The sequence below is a fragment of the Prionailurus bengalensis genome, chromosome E2 (assembly GCF_016509475.1).
Source record: "Prionailurus bengalensis isolate Pbe53 chromosome E2, Fcat_Pben_1.1_paternal_pri, whole genome shotgun sequence".
Classification (NCBI taxonomy): Eukaryota; Metazoa; Chordata; class Mammalia; order Carnivora; family Felidae; genus Prionailurus; species Prionailurus bengalensis.
In genome coordinates, this window is record NC_057352.1 from 33,613,094 (window position 1) to 33,635,419 (window position 22,326).

At 40.5% G+C, this 22,326-nt stretch overlaps 1 long non-coding RNA gene across 1 annotated transcript in view; it reads right to left on the bottom strand.

The window, feature by feature from the left end:
• Nucleotides 1-1,283: 1,283 nt before the first annotated feature.
• The window catches only part of LOC122494224, a 198,822-nt gene continuing 177,779 nt past the window's right edge, over nucleotides 1,284-22,326 (bottom strand). The window contains exon 3 of the long non-coding RNA XR_006300131.1: nucleotides 1,284-1,399. This is a non-coding gene — a long non-coding RNA (uncharacterized LOC122494224). The remainder of the gene's footprint in view (nucleotides 1,400-22,326) is intronic.

Consider the following 22,326-nt stretch of genomic DNA (forward strand, 5'->3'; position numbering starts at 1 on the left):
TCTGGTGGGCCCTGACAGGGACCATGGAAAGACTTAGGGTTTTGCTTCAAATGAGACGGCAAGCACCAGAAAGCTTTGAAACAAGGAAACACATGATTGGACTTTGGTTTAAAAGATCCCTTTGGCCGTGTTGAGAACAAACTGCGGAGGCAAAAGATTGAGGTTGAGGGTCACATTGGGAGGCAATCACGGTAATCCAAAGGAGTGGGGACTGGGACCAGGGGTTGTCATTCTGGGTGGTAAGGAAGAAGCAGACTTGGGACCAGTTGTGGTGGTAAAGCTGAGGATTCCCTGATGGGTTGTGAATGTGGTGTTAGAGATCAAGGTCAGAAAAGAACCCAAGATTTCATCTTGAGCAACTGAAAAGATGTCACCATTTTCTAAGTTGGGAAAAGCTGTAGAAGGAGCAGATTTGGGTGGGCAAATCAGGCATGCTTAAGAGGCCGTTGTTTCCTTTGCTTTCTGATTTCCTGTGTTTGTCCTTACATAACTCATCTACCTAAGCCCAGGGCAGGTTAAAGCATTTCTGTAACTAAACATCAGCTTTCCTCTGATAGATGCAGTAATTTCCAGTAAATTCTTGGTCCTAGGTCAGAATCCCCAGGAAGCAGACTCTGACATGAAGTTAGCATGCAGGAGGTTTATTAGAGTGCTCTTGAGATCAACACCCATGGGATGAAGGGAAGGAGGCAGAGTGGGCCCAGGGAGACACAGAGCTATGATGTAGTATCATAGTGGAAGTGTGGGGAGTTCTGAAAATGAGATGATCCTTCAGAACCACCTGAGTTGGGGCAAGAAGGCCGGGCAACAGGGTCACTGGCTTCCTGTGGGAAGATGCGGCATGAAGCAAAGTCACTCTCTTTATCTGAGGCAACCCTAAAGGGCTGACAGCTGACATCTGTATTCCAGAGACATGGCCAACAGCTAGGGAAACTACAGCTAGGCCAACAGCTAGGTTCTTTATTCCAGAAGGGGAATCTGGGGGGTGCAGCACAATGTACACCACATTCCCTCATGCCAGACACCAGGAAGGCTAGTGCTTCAAGTCCAGTTCTGCCCCATACTCATTATTCACAGCTGGCCAGCAAATGGAAACCCTGTCCAACTTCATGGGTTTTCCAGCCAGACGTGAGGCAGGAAAACATCCCAACGATGGAAAACAAACACAGAAGGAATTCCTGGTGGAAGGACACCACTGTGGACCCCGAGTCTATCAGTGCAGCTGTTAGCCAGACCCAGAGGGCAGACCCAACTTTGGTTAAGTGTAGTTGCGCAACTCACCTTCACCTTTGGAGTCTTGATGTAAAACATCAGTCTTCAACATATAAAAAGCTTAGGAGGTCAGGTAACAATTGTGAACTACGCAGAAGCTCTACATTCTCCTTCTTACCCTAGACTCCTAGGGAAAAAAAAGTGAAGAAATAATAATAATGATAACAATAACAATAATAGCTGATGACAACAATATAAATAAGTTAATAATAAATAATATATATAAGAAGAAGAAAGAATAATAAAAATCCCAAACAGTGTTGGAACAAAAGAAGAGGTGCCCCCTGTGGACCAAAGATTATTAAAAATCCCTGAAAAAAGTAAGGCAGACAGGGAAAACTGAAGAAGAAAACCACATCCCAGTTGCGCAAAGGAAAGAATTTTTGCAAACAAGTTGGGAAAGCAGCTTTGTGGCACCGAAGTCAGCAGGAGGACCCAAGGATGACTGATAGGGTAAATGGTCTTGAAAAAAAAATCAACACCATGAAAGAAAAGTACCAAATTTAACAATCTGAGGAGCTAAATTTAACAAAAAGAACTAAATAACAACCTGAAGAACTAAAACCCATGGAAAGAATCAATAAAACAAATAGAAAAAGCCTTTAGAAAAGTTTAATTAGTATTTTCATGTGAGCAGCTCTTTGTAAACATATAAGATAATCAATGAGAGGTCTTGGATATGACACATTTTAGGATTGAAATAAAAACCTCAATATATGGGTGGAGTATCAGGATAGACACACCTAAAGAGCAGATTACTAAACTTCAAGATTGAACAAAGGACTTGACCCAGAGCAAAGCATAGAAAGCAACAGAGATATAGAGGAAAAAATTAAGGGAAATGGAGAATGAATCAAAACAGTGACAAAATCCATGTAATAGGAGACTAGAAAGAGGGTATAGTGAGAATGGAAAAGAAATGCTCAAGTAAGATGTGGGAAAAAAACTCCTGAAAAAAACATGAAAGTCTCCATATTTAAAAGTCCATCAAGTGCTAAGCTAGTTAAATTTAAAAAGATCTACATTTAGGTATCATGTGGAAAATTTTACACAGAAGAGAAAATTCCTCCATACAGACAGAACTGATTCCTTGCAAAGAAATGAGAATCAAGCATCATCAAAATTCATCCTGCCATAGATGGCAATAGACAATAGAACAATAATAATCTCGGATATCTGAAGCAATTTATTTTTAACCTAGAATTTGATGCCCTGTAAAACTATCTTTGAAGTAAAAGGGGAAAATAAAGATATTGTCAAACATTGTAAAGAATTCTTAGACAGGATAAAACAGTATAAAATGAAAAAATGAATCAAAGAGAAAAACACGGGCTATAAGAATTAATGTTAAGGAAAACAAAACAAAACAACAAACAAAAGAAAACAACTAAAGAAATTAAGATTTTACTAATTGAAATACATGATTATATTAAAACGAAATAATTAATATTTTGTAACTAAAATACCGAATTATATCAACATGGTAAGTATAAGAAAGGAGAAAGACTGAGTAGTAAGAGAAATCAAGTAACGAAAAAAGTAAAAGGTTTTAGTATTTTTCACTGGGAGGATCTAGATAGTGATTGATTTCCAGACATCAGTATGTCTCTAAAAAAGTACTGATGTATTACAATAATTTATTGGAAGTATACAAATAGAATAAATACCTTCAAACCACTAGAGAAGAAAATGAAAACAAAAAGTCACTCAAAAAAGTCACCCTCCAACCAAAAAGAAAGAAAGAAAGAAAGAAAGAAAGAAAGAAAGAAAGCAAGCAAGCAAGCAGGAGAGATAAAGGGGGGTAAAGCAAGAGTTCATGATTTAAATAAGGGAAAAAAATTATAGGAGTAAATCCAACTATATCAATAATATCAATAAGTATGACTGGTTTAAATCCCTATTTAATGAAAGAAACTCTTTTTTAAAAATTTAATGTTTTTATTTGAGAGAGAGAGAGCATGAGCATATGAGCAGGGGAGAGGGGCAGAGGGAGGGAGAGAGAGGAAGAGAGAGAGAGAGAGAGAGAGAGAGAGAGAGAGAGAGAGAATCATAAGCAGGCTCCTTGCTTAGCATGGAGTCCAATGTGGGGCTTGATCCCATGACCCTGGGGTTATGACCTAATCTGAAATCAAGAGTTGGACACTCAACCGACTGAGCCACACAAGCACCCCAGATGAAAGAAACTCTTAAACTAGGTTTAAAAAATAAAAGCCTGGTATACGCTGCTTGTAAACTATACAAAAGCAAAATGAGGGTTGGAAGTTAAAAATAAGAGAATGGAAACAGCTATGCCATGCAAATAGTAATAAAAACAATGTAGGTAGAGTAGTAATAATATCAAACAAAATAAAAATCAAGGCAAAGAACAATGAAAGGGACTGGGCTAAGAGACATTTTACACAGATAAAATATAAATTCTACAGAAAAGATATATCAGCCATAAACTTTTATGCACTCAATAACATAGTTTTAATACATAAAGCAAAAATTAAAAGATGAACAAGGAGAAGTGATAATTCACAATCATCGTAAGAGATTTTGTTAGTTAGCTTTCAGCACTCACTTAGATCAAGTAGCTATATAGATCAAGTACAGAGAGGATGTGAATAGCATATATACTATAATTTTAAAACATGATTTAATAGACATAGATGTTAATAAAAGACTGCTCATTATTTTCTGTCACACGTGGGACATTAAAAATTAACTTCTGTATTAGGTCACAAAGGAAATTTCAACAAATCCCATAACAAAGAAGTCAAGCAAGTTACTTTCAGGCCAAAATGCAGTAAAATTTAAAGTTAATAACAAAGAAATAGCCAAAAAATTCCTATGCATCTGACAATGTTAAATTTCTTTTAAATAATTCTTAGTTAAGTAAAATTAATATTATTGTTTAGAAATTAATGACAAGGAGAGTCCATATATCAAAATTCTGAGGCATATACCTAATGCAGGGAAACTTATAGTCTTAAAGTTCTCAGAAAAAAGAAAAAATGTTAAAAGGAGAGTAACTAAGCTTTTCAAGAAGTTAAAAAAATTAAAACAATGAAATTTGGGGAAATGCTAATAAAGATAAAATGCAGAATTAACAAAGTAGGAAACGCAGCAGTAGTGTAGATTAATAAAACTAAAAGTTGATTCTTTGAAAATACCAATAAACTAGAATCGTCTATGGCAAGGGTATGATGGGAGAGAGGGACAGAAAAATACAATGTTAAGAATGGGAAATGTGGGATGCTTAGGTGGCTCAGCCGGTTAAGTGTCAGACTCTTGAGTTTGGCTCAGGTCCTGACTAATCTCACGGTTCATGAGATCAAGCCCTGCACCACGCTCTGCACTGACAGTGTGTAGCCTGCTTGGGATTCTCTCTCCCTCTTTCTCTCTGCCCCTCCCCAGCTCACATGCTCACTCTCTCTCTCTCTCTCAAAATAAATAAATGAACTTTAAAGAGAAGAATAAGAAATGAGACAGAAAAGATAACACATACTTTAAAGTAAAGAGAATTTTATACCAAAGCATTGGAAAATCTAGGGGGATTGGATAGTTTTCTGGAGAACAATAAATCACAATTGGCTCAAAAAGAAGAAAATCAAGTAAGACTAATAATCATAGGACAGATTGAAATCATAACTAAAGCTCTATCCTGCTAAGATGCACAAAGCAAAAAAGTTTACAGTCTTGAACATCCCACCAAACGTTCAGGAAATCCAAAATTCCATGCAATACATACTCCAGGGCATAGAAAATAGAAACCACCCAATTCATTTTATGTGACTAACATAACCCAATTCCAAAACTGGACAAGGAAAACACAGACCAAAGGAAAAAAAACACAAGCCGATATCATTTATGAGCAAAGATACAAAAATCCTAAGTAAGGTATTAGAAAATCAGAACCGGTACTGCATTAGGAGCAGAAATACAAGAAGGGTTCAACATCTGAACGCCATCTATGTTTCTGACTAGATTGAAATCATCTCAGCAGATCATCTCAATTGATTAACTAAAGTTTAATAGAATTCAGTACCCATTTCTGATTAAAAACAACAACAACAACAACTTGACTTGATAATGTTTTCTACTATTGATCCACAGCACACATCATAGTTAATGGTAAATTACCAGAAGTAATCCCATTATAGTCAAGATCAAAGCAAGGATGCCCATGATCATTGCTACTTTTCAATATTGTAGCATGGGCCTGCCCATGGAGAAAAACAAGAGAAGGAAATAAGAAATGTAACACTGAACAGAAAGAGATAAAACTGTTAGTATTTGCAGTCAATATAACCACTTACCTAAAAAATCCACAGAAACCAAAGGGTGATTATAATCAAATACGAATTCATCAAGGTGATAGATATAAAAATCCATGCACAAGATTAATAACTTTCGTATTACACAGCAATGGCTAATTAGAATATGCATTTTATAACCCTATTCACAAAAGGAGAAAACAGAACCTGAAAAATGCTTCTGACAAACTCAGTAAGAAATATCAGCAGGAGAAAAGTAAAAAGCTTTAGGACATGAGGGAAAACCTGCGTAAATACAAAGGCTGTAATACTGCAAGGTAGAGCAGGGCTTCAATACCTGTCTTTTCAAATCCCATTTCTCTACACTAGGACCAGACTCAGCAAAAGGCCAAACCAAAAAACCCTGCCTCTTGAGTGCAGGGCTTTGGCAGAGGGTGGACTTCGTTAGCAATTGGGGCAATTAAGGAAATGTCTTTTCAGGAAGCAGAACTGAGGGCCTGCGTCAGGAACGGAAAGGAGCAGAAAGAAGGAAACATGGAAAACAAAACTTGCAGACTTGATCAAGTTTCTTATGTGGGCCCTGACCACAGAAAGACCCAGGAATGGGAGAGGGGAAGGTTTCTGTCCCCCTCCCCACCCACCCCAAAAAGCCACTGTGGCCAAACAGATGGCAGAGCACATTTTTAAACCACTTTTTAACACAGTAACTTATTTTTTTTCCCTGCTTGCTCTTTATGCCTTTAGTCAAAAGTCCTACCAGCTGTCACCATCTCAAAGAAAATGTCAGGGGGCTGTGGTTGCCTGTGCCTTTCCTCGGCGCAGTGGGAGAGAAAGGAGGCCAAGGACCTCAGCCAGCTGTGGTCCTGGCTGCAGAATGTCTGCAGCGACTGAGGGGCAAGCCCTTCACCAAAATGAAACCACCACAGAGGTTCACAGCCAGTCCTTCCCCCATAAACAGCCCCTTCTGGGTACTAAACGTGTACACTTCCCATAGCACTTTCCCTCCTCTTTCCTGTCTCCTTCCAGACAGCCCTGTGAGGTCACTATTTATAATCCCATTTCACAGAGAGACCAATGGGGCACTCTGGCTTCTAGCCTTGCGATCTCCAAGCTGTGTGATCTTCACAAAGTCACTTTCCCTCTCTGGGCCTCAGCCTCTCCACCTGCACAATGAAACTGGTCCTCCAAAGTCCTCCCAGCTCTAAGGCCCTTGTCTAGTGTCAGGAAGACATCTCTGATCCTTCTCTTTGCATGACAGTTCCTGCTGCCTCCTTGACTCCTTCCTTCCATTTCAGGGTGAGAGCCACTTATACAAGGAAATCTGAACCTGGGAACTGCAGGAAGTTACCAAACTAGGTCCCACTCTCTTAGTTATTTTTTTTTTCTCTCCAAACACCAATCTGTAACCTCTTTAAATGGCAGCCAAATAGGGCAATTGGTTTCTGTGGAATTGAAGGGGAAAAAAAGAAAAACAACTTGATGAGTAATTTGCTGAAACTAATCCCCCCCCCCACCTTCTAAAATCACACATTTAAACCGATTTAGAGAACTTTAAAAAGATGAATTTAAAATTTCTTTCCTCCTTGTTTAACTACATAATTGTTTTTACTCACAGTAATCGTCTCTTGGAGGCGTATGCTTGAGTTATTTAATAAATCCTTCTCCACATTTGAAATCATCCATTAGCAATAAGGAGCTTGACACTCCATTACCCACAATAAATTTCACTGCCATTAAATCGCCACATGCTCCATAAAGGAATGGAGACTCCAGAATGGCCTCCCTGAGCCAGGGCAAGGTCAGAGCCCTGTCCTAGAGCCTGTTCTAAGCCTGGCTCTGGGTTCCTCATTCCAGCCGTGGATCCTCCTGGGAGTCAAGGTATTGATCTAGCCTACCAAGGGGGCTGACCCGGAAAGGCAAAGAAAGGTGAGAAAATTCGCATCTACTCTAAGGCTCATTTTCCTCTTTCAAGTGGATTGGGGACTGGCATCTAGGCAGTAGCAGCCTGTCACTAGTACCCACCCTGGGGCCAAAGCAGGGAGCAGGCAAACAAAGCAGGGCCCAGGCCTGCCCTTGGTCCTAACACAAGGCCTCAGACGGCCTTGACACAGAGACCCAGTCTTCTTGCACATCATGTACATGGCACAGCTGATAAAGAAAAGTCAAATGTGTTTATCGCTTTTCTCCACTGTTGCCAGCTGGCTGCATTCTCAGGGGGCACTGGAGCTTTGCTTACAAGCTGATGATGCCTCTGCTCATTGCCAGCGGGCGATGCCAGCACAGGGAGAAAGAACAGAATCATTGACTGGGGGAATCTCAGAGTCAGAGCTGAAAGAGACCTCGGAGGCCATTGATTCCAGGAGTTCTCAAGCTTTCCTGTGAGCATCATCTTGGGAGCTTGTTAAACACACTCATGCCCAGCCCCAGGGCCGCTCACTGGGAAATTCTGGCTCAGAAGTGCTGGGTGGGCCTGGGCATCTGAATCCTTAAGAAGCACCCAGGTAATGCCGACGCGTCCAGATGTTTGAGAATCAGGGATCTGGCTTCTCGGTTTTCAACACTGGCTGTACGATATAATGGCTCAGGGATCTTAAATAGCACTGATTACTGGGCCTCACCCAGGACCTGTTAAATCAGAATTTCTGGCTGTAGGCCCTGGACATCAGAATTAAAATATTTTAAAGTTCCCCAGTAACAACAGAACAGTCAGGATTGAGAAAAGAACAGTGATCTGGGCATTTTACAAAAGAGAAACTAAGGCCCAGAGAAGGTTTAGAACTTGCCCCAAGTTATAGGGCAAGTGAAGGAGAAAGGAAAGGGTGGGGAAGGACCAAGCTCAGCTCAGCATGGCCAGTGGCACCCAAGAAAGAGCCCTATGCCCTGGAATGACTGTCACATTGCAGGGGATGACCCTTCAGAAGATTGTACACCTGGATGGTGTCAGTGCTGTTGATTTGGGGACCACACTTTACGTAGCAAGAGTCCATAGCCCTTTTATAATGCCTCCTCCTTCTTTTTAAATCCCAACATCCACCCATCAGGGACCAGCACCCAGTGTTCTCCAGTCTCTGCATAGGATGAAGCCACAGAAATGAGCACACTTTGTCTTCCATACCTTAGTGAGGGGTCCTAAATGTCAAAAGTTAATGGCGGGTTGGGTAAATCTGTCTCCTACCAGGACTATATGTGTTATGAGGGCAGCTCTGTGTCCTTTTCTCTCCTATCCCTTGGTGGGGGGCTAAGAACAGACAGACAGACAGACAGACAGGATGTGGGGAATGCTCAAGGCTCTGCATAGCCTCAGGCACGTCACTGCCTTGTAAAAGTCTCATCTGTAAAATTTGAATGCTAACGTTTACCTCCTAAGACGTCATTTGGATTGAGACATTAGGAGCAAAGTGCCCAGCCCAAAAGAGATGTGTAAAATATAGCTGACTGTCTCGATTTCCATGCAGAGATGGGACAGCAGGGCAGACACTGAACCCAGATTGCCTGGGTTCCAGTCCAAGCTACGTCACTTCTTAGAACTTGGGCAAATTATTTACCCTTTCTGGCCTTGATTTCCTCTTCTGTATGATAACAGCATGTGCCACAAAGGACTGCTGTGAAGGTCCAATTAGAAAGTGCCTCTACTCAGTCCCCTTGGGGTGGGGACCATGTCATTTTCAGATGCATATCCCCAGCACCTGATGCAAACTTGCTCCCTAGCCCATAGTGAGTGCTCAGTACTTATTGGATAAGTGTCCAGGATGGAGCAGAAATTATTTGTAATTGAAAGGCTGTCTTGAAGAAGAGGAAAAATCTTTGCTAGGAGCTGGCAAACTATAGCCTGCAGACCAAATCAGCCCCCGCCTGTTTTTGTACAGCCCACAAGATAAGAATGGTTTTTTACATTTTTAACTAGTTGGGAAAAAATCAAAAGAAGAGTAATATCTAGTGCAAGGTAAAAATCTAATTATATGCAAATTTCTGTGTGTTTTTTAATTTTTTTAAATGTTTATTTTTAACAGAGAGAGAGAGACAGAGCATGAGCAGGGGAGGGGCAGAGAGAGAGGGAAACAGAATCTGAAGCAGGCTCCAGGCTCTGCGCTGTCAGCACAGAGCCCAACACAGGGCTCGAACCCACAGACCGTGAGATCATGACCCGAGCTGAAGCTGGACACTCAACCGACTGAGCCACCCAGGTGCCCCATCAAATTTCTGTGTTTCTAAATAGAGTTTTATTGGAACACAGCCATGCCCACTCATTTACATATTGATGACTACTTTCGATTGCTACATGGCAGAGTTGAGTAGTAGTGACAGAGATCGAATGGTCCACGAAGCTTAAAATATTTAGACTCTTTGCAGCAAAAGTTTGCCAACTCCTATTCTAAGCCTTCAAAAACGTGAAGAGAGAATGAGCAAATGAGAGTAACACAGAGATTATCTTGGTAGAAGAGAGAACTGCTCCACAACCAGAGTATCTTAGTCCATTTGGGCAGCTATAACAAATTACCATAGACTGGGTGGATTGGGGGGAAAATACCCACAACATTTATTTCTCACAGTTCTGGAAGCTGGGAAGCCCAAGGTCAAGGTGCTGACACATCTGGTGTCTGGTGAGCACCCACTTCCTTTTTGCAGAGGGCCATCTTCTCTCATTATATCTTCACGGTGGAGAGCAGAGGAGAGAGGGGAAGATATCTCCTGTCTTTTCTTATGCAGGTACTAATCCCATAATGAGGACCCCACCCCCATGACCTCATTCAAACCTAATTATCTCCCAAAGACCCCATCTGGAAATACCACACTGGGAATAGGCCTTTAATATGAATTTTAGAGGACAAAAACATTCATTCCATAGCACAGGATGTTATCCAAAGATGATATATGTAGCCTTGAAAAGGAATATGTTTTTCTCAGTGCAATGGATACCTGACTTTTCTCAGATGTTTTTAAGGATCTCAAGCATCAGGACAGGGAGTTGGCAGACGATCTTTAAGCCCCTTCCAGCTCTGAAATGCCCAGGATTTATGACTCAGTTGTCCTGGAGACCAGAGAATTCCAAGGTGACTGGTCCAGGGATCTCCAGTGCCTTCAGGCTGGCACACTACACTCTCCCTGCACTGTCAGTTCTGTGGGAAGCTATCCAGTTCTAATAAGCTAGAGGACCCACTAGGTCCTCCATCAGGTAGGCATAGCCAGACATACAGGGGCTGGAGATTCAAATTTCACTGTTTAAACCAATAGCTAATGGTAATTTCTGACAAGAGGTAAGTTATTTCCAGATTCACCCAGTCTCAAAGCTTTTGATCTGAGTCACTCTTCAAACATGAAGGTGACATTGCAGTTGTAGGTCATTTTCTATGGTCTTTCTTTATTGGACTGCCTTGATCTATTTCTTGTTTGAATCCATAAGGGCCTGATACACTTGCAGTCTGGCCTTCCATCTCCAAACATTCTATTGGTCATCTTAACTTTAAAGCTTTTAGTTTGGTATCAACATGGGACTGATTCTGGTTGAGGCGCTGCCTTGGGAAAAGGCATGGAGATTGCTCTTTAAAACTATTCTATGGAGTAAAAGTTCATTGATGTGAATAGATAAGATAAAGCCACAGAAGCCTGAGAAGCTTCTCACACAGCTTAGAGTAACCTCAAGGAATCAAAATAGCTTGGGAACAGGCTAATGTGGTTAACAGAGCTTTCTGTCATCTCAGAAGGTATGAGTCAGATTTTGCTGTAATAATGTTGAATGTCAAACAATCCTAAAATCTTACTAGGTTACAACAATAAGTATTTATTTTCTACTCATGGGTCAGCTGGAGTTGGCCATTCTCGGGGAGGCTTAGCTGGGCTCAAGAAACTAGACTGGACCCACAGGCTGGGATGGTTCAGATCTGCTCTGTGTGTCTTCCTACAGGGCTACGGCACGTTATTCTTAAATGTAGAACAGAAGCTCCAAGAGGGCTAGTGAAACTTACCATGCCTCTCACAGTCTCAACAATCCATCCACATCCCAATTGGCCAAAGCAAGTCATATGACCAAACCCCAACTTGAAGGGTCAGGGAAATACTCTAGAGCCACGCAAAAGCCATGGCCAGGACATACAGAAGGAAGAATTGTGGACAAATAACAAGTTCTAACATGGAAGATGGCATAAAGTCGCTTTCCTTTCCAAACTTTACTGAGATTCTATAAGATAAAGTCAAGATCACTTTCCTTCCTCACTTAACAGAGCTCAGGGATTGTAAAGGAATACTGGTTCGATGATGGGTAGTGAAGACCATTGTTCTGAATAGCACTGATTCCATCTACCCCCAGAGATAGGGAAGTTTTGGGGGAGTTGAGGCTGAATTCTCTAAAACTTAAAGAAAAAATACCAAACTCCCATCAACACACTTTTTCTTATCTCCATGTTCTTAAAAGACTCTGTTTAACTAGTTAACAGTTAGTTATTTAGTTGTTAGTTTGCTTCACTGAGACTATAACTTGTAACTATTTTCACCATCGAGTTAGCATTTGATAAGGTTATTTCTGAATAGCCAAGATACAGATAAAATAAACAAAAGACCAAAGTCCTTTACACGTGCTTACTTTTTTTTTTAAGGCTTATTTATTTTTTTGAGGCAGGGATGGGGAGAGAGAGAGGGAGAGAGAAAATCCCAAGCAGGCTTCATACTGTCAATGCAGAGCCTGACTCGGGGCTCGAACTCACTAACCATGAGATCATGACCTGAGCTGAAACCAAGAATTGGACACTTAACTGACTGAGCCACCCAGGCGCCCCTTCATTTGCTTACTTCTTAATTGTTTATAAAATCCTTATGCTCACATTAGCTCCTTTAACACTAACAACCGTCTCCTGGGGTAAGAAACAAAGAGAAGATAAGACTAATTTTAGGAGTACTGAAATGAAGGTTCAGAAATGGTGATTGATGTGCCCAAGTTCATGGGCCAGGTATAAAAGGGCTGGAACAGAATTAAGGTTTCCTAACCCCTTGCCTGGTACTCCTTCCTCCCACCATGGGGAAGAACAAAGGGAGCACAGGGAGTGGGAAGCCATTGATTCTCTCCTGTCCTACCCAGGGAGGCTTCAGAGAAGAGGTGGATGTCAAAAGTTACTGGAAGAAAACTGTCAGGATGGAGCAGGGAAAATGGTTTTATCTCTTCACACAAAACAAGATCCTCCAAATATCTTACAACTACTTCTACTCATCCAGCCACTAACCCACAGGATGCCTTCAGAGCATCCTAGGCTGATGTTCATTTCTCATCTTGCCCCCGGAGGTCTCTTTTCCATGCAACAGCCAGAGAATCTGCTCAAAATCCTCCAACGGCTCCCCATTTTGCTCACAATAAGGCTGTGCTTCTGCTCCTTGCTCCTACTGCCTCTGTCCCAGCTTACCCCTCTCCAGCCACATGTGTGTCTCTGCTATTCCTTGGCACAGCAAGCATCCTTCTCTCTCGGTACACATCCAGTTTGCTATGCCTAGAATGTCATTCCCCCAAATATACCCACAGTTTGCTTTCTCACTTGATTTAGCTCTCTGTCTGACTGTGCCCTCTTAAAAGGTGTCTGAACATCCCATCTAAACCTGTGCATCTCATTAATCTCTATACTTGCACTGTGCTTGGCGTTTCTTCATAGCATATACCACTTTGTGATAATATATTGTACATGAAAATGTTTCCTTGCTTATTTTCTGTCTCCTCTTTTAGAATTGGAGCTTATGAGAGCAGAGATCTTGTCTGTTCACTGCAGTTATCTAGCAGCATCCTGAAGCATGAATGAATGGTACACGGCAAACACTCAGTACACATTTGTTGAATGGATAAATCAAATAAGTAAATGAATTGGCCACTTCACTGCCTCACCTATGTTAAGTACCAAACTTTCCCAGAACCATCCATGGACTTATCCCCATTTCAACCCTCTCAGTCACTGTTCTGGCAACCATGTATGATCACCAGTCTGGAAGCTTGAGGGAGCCAAATCAGAAGCTGGAAGGAGCTATAGCCTTGTCCCTGCAGCAGAGGTCTTGGGACAAAGCTCTGGCAACTGGTTTCTGGACCAGCAGCATAATACAAACTGAATTCCTCATAATCTCTAGGACCTCCTTCGTGAGGATGGGTTCCTTGAGCTAGTTTCCTGCTAAGGGACCCCATTAACCCTGAGAGTTTCTCCGAGCACATGGCCCATCCTGTTGAGAGCAAATGAATGACCCATTTTGACCACATTAGGCAGTGGAGAGAAGACCTACTCACAGTCAGTTTGGTCCCCTCTCCACTGAGTTCTGGTCATCAGTGGAAGACCAATTCCCACCATACAACTTTAAAGTAAAAATGAAACACATGTAAAATAGTCTCTATGTAGCTGAGATTAAGGTGGATATCTCAAAAAACAAGCATAGTCCACCTCACATATATAAAAACACCAGCCACATGATCCTGGCCAACCAGTTAAGTCCTCACTTCTCAAGAACTTCAGCAACTTCATTTACAAAGTGGAATCTATCTCACTAGGCTGCTGGGAAGATGCCCAGAGATCTGAGTTTGAGTTGCCAATCAATTTCTATTTGTGTAACAAGTTAGTTTAGTTCTTTCTACTTTGGTTTCCTCTGTCATAAAAATCAGAGAAGCCTAGTTAATTACTAAGGTTCTTGTCAGCTTTAAACATCCATGAAATGTCTTCAGATTATTCAATGAATTTGATACACTTGCCAAATATTTTATCTCATATAATAAAAGATATAGTATATTGAAACCATCCATTTAATTAGTAGACCATATTGTATAATTTACATCATGTAAATTGCATTTTTTCAAATATATGTGTGCTAATAAAACTCAAAACGATATGACAATGTCTGTCTCACATAATAAAAGTGATGATTCCCTCCAGTATACACATAGATACTTAATTTGATTTGGGGATAACTAAAACATGGAAGTTGCCAATCTCTTGTGGTTACAGTGTTTAAACACCAATTGCCTTATGAAATGGATTTTAGAACAATTACAGCAATTCAGGCTGACCAGAGGGGAGGGAGATGCCATTTCAGTAGTCTTTCCCTTGCCTGACACCTGCATCAATCTAGATGTGAAAACAAGATGTGCCCAGACTCAAAGGGAGTGTTGTGGTGTTCACCACCACAATCCCCACCTAGCTAGACTAAGAACAGCCTTGCTTTGGTGGCAGATCAGGGGCCAACAAAGGAAGAGTTTTCCAGTATTAAATCTCCACTGGAATATAAACCTCATGGGCGGGAGGAGACTGAATCTGTTCACTGCATAAGTAATCAGTGAATGTTTGTGGAAAGGAAAGAGGGAGAAAGAAGGAGCAATATGACATTACAAAGATCCAAGAATGTCCCAAACAGGAGGCAGCACGACCTCTTGCTGAGGATATTGCCAAGAGAAGTCAAGCAATCAGTGTGGACCAGGGATCTTGAAGGTCTATATGAACCCTGAGATTTTACCTAAACTTGCAAGGATGAGGGCAAAGTGGGGAGCAGAGTGGAGACAAGATAGTCCCTCTTTTCATTTATGTTCAAAGAGCCATGATACGGTGCTAGCTGATCCACAGGCAACTGGGTGCCTTTCTCCACTGGAAGAGGGATTTGGGGGAGGCAGATTTATATCTGTATGGGCTTCCAGTGAAATGAATCAGAACTCAGCAGAGAGTGGGAGAAGCATGGGTTAAGGCTATAGTCAGAGTTACAAGAAGAATCAAAGTTTGGACTCTATTAGTGTCCGAGGACTTGCGATAACAAAGCACCACAGACTGGGTGGCTTAAAACAGAATTTTTTTTCTCTCACATCTCTAAAGTCTAGAAGTCCAAAATCAAGGTGTTGACAGGGTCATGGTGCCTCTGAAGGATCTAGGGAAGAATCCTTCCTTGCCTCTTCCTAGCTTCTGGTGGTTGCCAGAAATCCTTGACATTGGTTGGTTTATAGCTGCAACACTCCAATCTCTGCCTCTGTCTTCACATGGCCTTCTTCCCTCTGTCTCTATGTTTTCCTCTGTGCAAATTTCCCTCTTCTTAAAAGACACCAGTCATGGGATTAGGTCCCACCCTAATCCAATATGAATTTACCTTACCTAATTACATCTGCAAAAACACCATTTCCAAATAAGGTCACATTCTTAGGATCCAGATGGACATGAAGTTTTAGAGGACACTAATCAACTCAGCACAGCCTCAAAGGACTCCAATGGGACACTCTCCATAAGGGAGCATGGCTGGACCTCATAGCCTGGGGACCTTCTCTGACCTCTCCTGCAACTAACATGCTGGGCTCAGGGGGGCGCTGTGCCTCCTTTAAAACGCGCGCGCGCATACACACACACACACACACACACACACACACACACACACACACACACTTACAGATAGGCAGATAATCTGATGGTCCCCTCATGTTCAGAGGGAAGGTCTTGCCTTGCTCCTGTCCATCTCCACAGGGCAGAGACCCTATAAGATCCCTACTACCCAGACTGACCACAAGGGTGTGGATATGCCTGAAGTCATATGAACTCAAGAGAGGGAGACCACTGAAGCCAGCATCCTTCTTTCCCACATGTCTGGTTGTTCTAGACACTTCCTGCAAGGAATCCTTGGTCCTTCTGCAGAGGGTCATAACTTTGGCTTTCACGATGTCCCCAGACAACCCAGTAAACTTCAGACAATGTGTGTGTGTGTGTGTGTGTGTGTGTGTGTGTGTGTGTGCAGAGGACAGGGATCATTTTCTTAGAGTGTCCTGTGGAGCTGGGTACCATAGACCAGGTCTCTGGGCTACTTAGGCATGAGTTGGCTGAGCAGTGAAAGAGGAGAGAATACATGGAATTGGAAACAAGAGGACCTCTCCTTCCCTGTGGTAGCCAGTGGAATGTTCTTCTGGTTCCATGTGATGAATTTGAATTGCCTCTCCCCTGAAGAATGAATAGACCTTATAAAGGCAGCTAATGTAAGATACGGCCTACAAAATGCAGCCTATCAAAGGGACCATAAAACAAGGCAGGGTTGGGGCACCTGGATGGCTCAGTTGGTTGAGCGTGTGACATCAGTTCAGGTCATGATCTCACGGTTCATGGGTTTGAGCCCCATGTCAGGCTCTGTGGTGACAGCTCAGAGCCTGGAGCCTGCTTTGGATTCTGTGTCTCCCTCTGTTTCTTCCCCTCCCCTGCTTGCACTCTGTCTCTCTCTCTCTCAAAAATAAACATTAAAAAAATTAAAAAAAAAAAAAGGAGGCAGCGTTAATGGTTATGTTGCTGAGAATCTAGGGAAGAACTCTCAAGCCAAATACATTGAGTACTAAGAAAACCTACCAGGCACCTACCACATGCTGGTCCCCTTGTCTCTCCAAACAACCTAATAAACAGGCAAGAATAATTTTCTCCATTTCACAGATGAAGATGTGGATCCTTGGAGATCATAATATGAACTAGCAGAATAGGGCTCCTTCAAGGGCATCCAAACAGCCCCTTCAGTTTACAGATGAGGAAAATGATCTAGAAATCCTGACACATTGGGCCAAGGTGACGTAGCTGGCAAGATGCCCAGTCAGAATTCGAACCTGTTTGTGTGTGATGATATGGTTTGTGGCCTACTCCTGTTCCCACAGTTAGTGGGTATTGGAGTAGACTTCAACCAGGGTCCTCCAACTTCTGATCCAGGCTCCTTCCAACTACCTCCCTTGGGGCCTCAGTGGGACCTTCTGTCTAGTCACCAGCTCAGTCTCCCCCTCTTACTTGACCTCATAGATGCTTACTTCAGGACACTCTCCAAGGGGCTGGGATGTGGCATGTCCACATAGGATGGGAAGTCCCATGACTAAGCACTCACTGGAAGGACAAATTCTGGTCTTTTTATTACAGGACTGGGCTGTGTTCTCAAACTGGGCCAGGGCATTTGTTATTTTGCGTCAACTCTGAACACTGAACAGAAGAGAAAAAGTGGGACACTCAGGAACTGGCTTTCCTTTGTGCCAACAAAGTGCCATTATTCTAACTTCATTTGTGTGGTACAAATGAGAAGGAGATAAATGTCGTGTTCCAGCCAGAGTCTATTAGTGGGTATCAACTGCAACATGGAAAGATTGTGCAATCTGGCTGTGTTAGGAAAGGGGAAGAACTGCACCCAAGGATCTCAGCTCTCAAATTCCTTCTGCCTGGGATTTCTGAACTGTGAGACAAGATTAAAAAGCATGCAGTGGATTATATGCCGTTAGCTAATTGCCTATAATTTTTTAAAATTACATACAAATTCTAGCTGGGTAACCTTGGATATGTCCCTGAACCTCTCTGAGTCTTAATTTTGTCCCCTGTAAAACTGAGATAATGTCTGGCCTTCCTGTTACACTATTTTTAAATGAGAATTAAATAAGAAAATGAATGGGAAATTGCAACTGTTCCAAAAGTGTTATTAATTATGCATTATACATTGTATACACAAAATAAATATGCACCTAAGTAATCTGGATGTATGTTATAAGTGTGTAATTCAAACTAAAATATATCGCCCTTTCATATCCCTGATGCAAGTAATCCTGTAAGATCTGATAGAAGAAATGTTTAAATCTTTTTTCTTCTGTTTCAATAAATATTTTAAATTTTCATTTTTTTAATGTTTATTCATTTTTGAAGGAGAGAAAGACAGAGTGTGAGCAGGGGAGAGGCAGAGAGAGAGGGAGACACAGAGTCCAAAGCAGGCTCCAGGCTCTGAGCTGTCAGCACAGAAGCCTGACGCGGGGCCCAAACCCACAGGCTGTGAGATCACAGCCTGAGCAGAAGTCAGATGCTTAACTGACTGAGCCACCCAGGCGCCCCCTAAAATTTCATTTTAATAAATTTCCACTAAATTACAGCATGTCATACATAAAGTACTGGAATTTTTCCAAAGTGAACACACACATACCACCTAGATCAATAATTAGAATATTAATGGCCCCTCAGAAACCTCCATCACACTCCTTCAAGCTCACTACTACCACCCCTTTCCCCAAAAGTAACTATTACTCTGACTTGTAATATCATAGACTAAGTTTGACTGTGTTTGAACTTTGATAAGTAAAATCATACAGTGTGTGCTCTTGGTCTGGCTTCTTTCAACATCATATTGGTGGACTTCATCCACACTGTTCTGTGTTAAGTCATTTATTCATTTTCATTGTTGTATAGTATCCCGTTATATGAAAATACCTTGATTTATTTATCCATTTTACTTTTGATGGACATGTGGGTTTTTCTCAGTTTGGGGATAATACAAATAATAGTTTTTATGTACACAGATATCTGTTGAATATATAACTAGGAGAGGAATGCTGGGTCAGAGAGTGGTGAACATTCAGCATTATCAGATATTGGAACTATTTTCCAAAGTGATGGCTCTAATTTGTAGTTGAACCAGGAGTGTGTGGGAGTCCAGTTCTCTGCATCCTTGCCAGAACTTGATTTTGTAAATCTTTATTTCAGTCATGTTGATGGGTGTGGAAAAGTATCTTGTGGTATTTTTAATTGCCCTTTCCTGATGACTATTGAGGCTGAGCACCTTGTCATGTGTTTATCCTCTTTCATGATGTGCCTGTTCAAGTCTTTTGCACATTTTTGTATTGTTTGTCTATTTTTTAATTTGGTAGGAGTTCTTTATATAATCTGGATATTATATTTTAAACATCTTCTCCCTCTCTGTGTCTTGCTGTTTCACTCACTTAATACTCTTTTTAAGAGATGGGATATCTAAGGCCCAAAATGGGGAGGCAACTTGACCAAGTTTTTTCAAGAAGTTGGTCATATAATATGGGGGGGCAGGGCTTATATGACTTGGATTCCAAGATATAGCTTTATGTAATAATAAATTACTTTCAAGTTAAACTTGGGAGAATTAGTGGTAATAAAATTACAATATTTTTTCATAAAGTGATAACAAAAATGAGAATTATGTCATACAACGTGAAATGCACATACAAGGAAAAGTGAGCTTACTATTAAGACAATTATCTAAATCATGTGAGCCAAAGGCTATCACTGCTTTGGTTCTTCATATTTTCATACTTAAATCTATTTCAATTTATTTTTTCCAACTTTCTATTTTGAAAAATGTTAAACCTACAGAAGATGAAAGAATAGTATATTTACATATACATGTTAACACTTGTACACCTTTCACCTATTAACAGATTCACTGACTGTTTAACATTTTGCCACTTTTGCTATATACATGTGTTTGTGCATATATAATACACATATATTGCACATATATATGTATTTATATATATGAGAGGTTTTTTGCTGAACCACTTAAATGGAAGACATCATGACATTTTAGTCCCTATTAGTCAACTATATTTCTACTATGAATGAGGACATTCTCCTAAATATTGATAATACCATTATCACATAAAAGGAGTTTAACATGGATAATATTATATAACATTAAGTCCATATCCAAACTTCCTCAATTTCCCCAAAAGTGTCTTTATGGCTTCTTAAAAAATCTAGGATCCACTCAAGGATTACACACTGAATTTAGCCATCACATATATTGTATCTCTTTTATTTAGAATAGTTACTTTTTTTTTTTTTAAATCATTGATGACACTGATATTTCTGTAGAACGCAGGCGTGGTGTCCCATACAAAGTCTCACATTCTGAGTTTGTCTGATTGTTTCCTCATGATTAGAGTCAGTTTAAACAGTTGTTCTAAGTGTACCCCATGATGTTTTTACTTAGGTACTCAATGTTTGCCAAACATTGGGGTGTATATCACTGCTGATATATGTGGGGGTGGTTTAGTGGTGCCAAGATGATTTTGGATAACACCATGAATAAAGGCTTTTCCTTTTTGGTAACCTAACAGCTTTAATTTCTATATAAAAGTTGTGTTTTATCGAGGTATAATTCACAACCATTTAATTCATGCACTTAAAATATACAACTCAATGGTTTTTAGTATATTCTGACTTGTGCAACCATAACCACAATAAACTTTAGAACATTTTCATCACCCTCAAATGAAAATCCATACGTTTTAGCCATTGCCCTCTAACTCTCCACCATTCTCCAACTTTCCCCCAACTCCCACCTCAGTCCCAGGCAGTCATTCATCTACTTTCTTGCTTTATGCATTTGCCTATTCAGGATATTTCATATAAATGAACCATACCATATGTGGTCTTTTGTGACTAGCTTCTTTCACTTAGCAAATGTTCTCAAGGTTCATCCATGTTGTGGTATCTGGCAATACTTTCTTTCTTTTGATTGTTGAATAACATTGTATTATATGGATATGCCACATTTTATATCCATTTATCAGTTGATGGACGTTTGAGATATTGTCACCTGTGGGCTATTATGAATAATGCTGCTATGAATATTTGCATACAACTTTTTGTGTGCACAAATGTTTTTAATTTTATCAGATATATACATAGGAGTGGAACTGTTGGGTCATAGAGTAACTGAGTTTAATATTTATAGGAACTACCAGACCACTTTTCCAAAGTGGATGAGCCAATTTACCTTCCCATCAGCATTGCATAAGGGTTCCAATTTCTCCATATCCTCACCAACACTTGTTATCCTCTGTCTTTTTTATTATCGTCATCTTAGTTGCTGTAAAGTGGTATCTCATTGTGGTCTTCATTTGCATTTCCCTGATGGCTAATGATGTTGACATTTTTCATGTGCTTATTAGTCATTTGTATGTCTTCTTTGGATAAATGTCTATTCAGATCCTTTGCCCACATTTTGTCTTTTTATTATTGAGTTGTACAAGGGATAAGGATTTTAAAAATAACTGAAATCACCACTATATCTTTGTTAAGAATTGCAAATACTTTTTCCCAGTTTGCTATTTTCATATTTTTTGCCCATGAAGACTTTTGAGTTTTTAATGAAATTTAATTTATCAGTCTTTTATGGCTTCTAGATTTTGAGTCAGAGTTAGAAAGGCCTCTCCCTTTCCAATGTTATAAAGGAATTCTTTCATGTTTTCTTTGTGTACCTTTATGGTTTAATATTTAGGATTTAAACCTTTGCTACCTTTGAAAATTTTCCAAATGACTATTCAATTATCCCAACATCATTTACCGAATTGTTCATCCTTTCCCCTATAGTTTGAAATATCTTATCATATTCTGAATTGCCATAGTATTTATATCTCTTTTTTAGATTGTCTGTATTGTTTCATGGGCATGCTTCATTTGCCACAAGAACCTTGCTTTAATTATTAAACGTTTATCATAAGTTTTTCTATCTGGTAAGGCTAGTCATTTCTCTGTATTTTTCTCATTTTCTAGTTTCCTTTTTCTTTTTTTATTAAATATAATTTATTGTCAAATTGGTTTCCATACAACACCCAGTGCTCATCCCAACAGGTGCTCTCCTCAATACCCATCACCCAATTTCCCCTATCCCCCAGCCCCCATCAACCCTCAGTTTGTTCTAAGTATTTAAGAGTCTCTTATGGTTTGCCTCCCTCCCTCTCTGTAACTTTTTTTTTCCTCTTCTCCTCCCCCATGGTCTTCTGTTAAGTTTCTCAGGATCCACATATGAGTGAAAACATATGGTATTGATCTTTCTCTGCCTGACTTATTTCACTTAGCACAATACCCTCCAGTTCCATCCATGTTGCTGCAATGGCAAGATTTCATTCTTTATCATTGCCAAGTAGTATTCCGTTGTATATATAAACCACATCTTCTTTATCCATTCATCAGTTGATGGACATTTAGGCTCTTTCCATAATTTGGCTATTGTGGAAAGTGCTGCTATAAACATTGGGGCACAAGTGTCCCTATGCATCAGCACT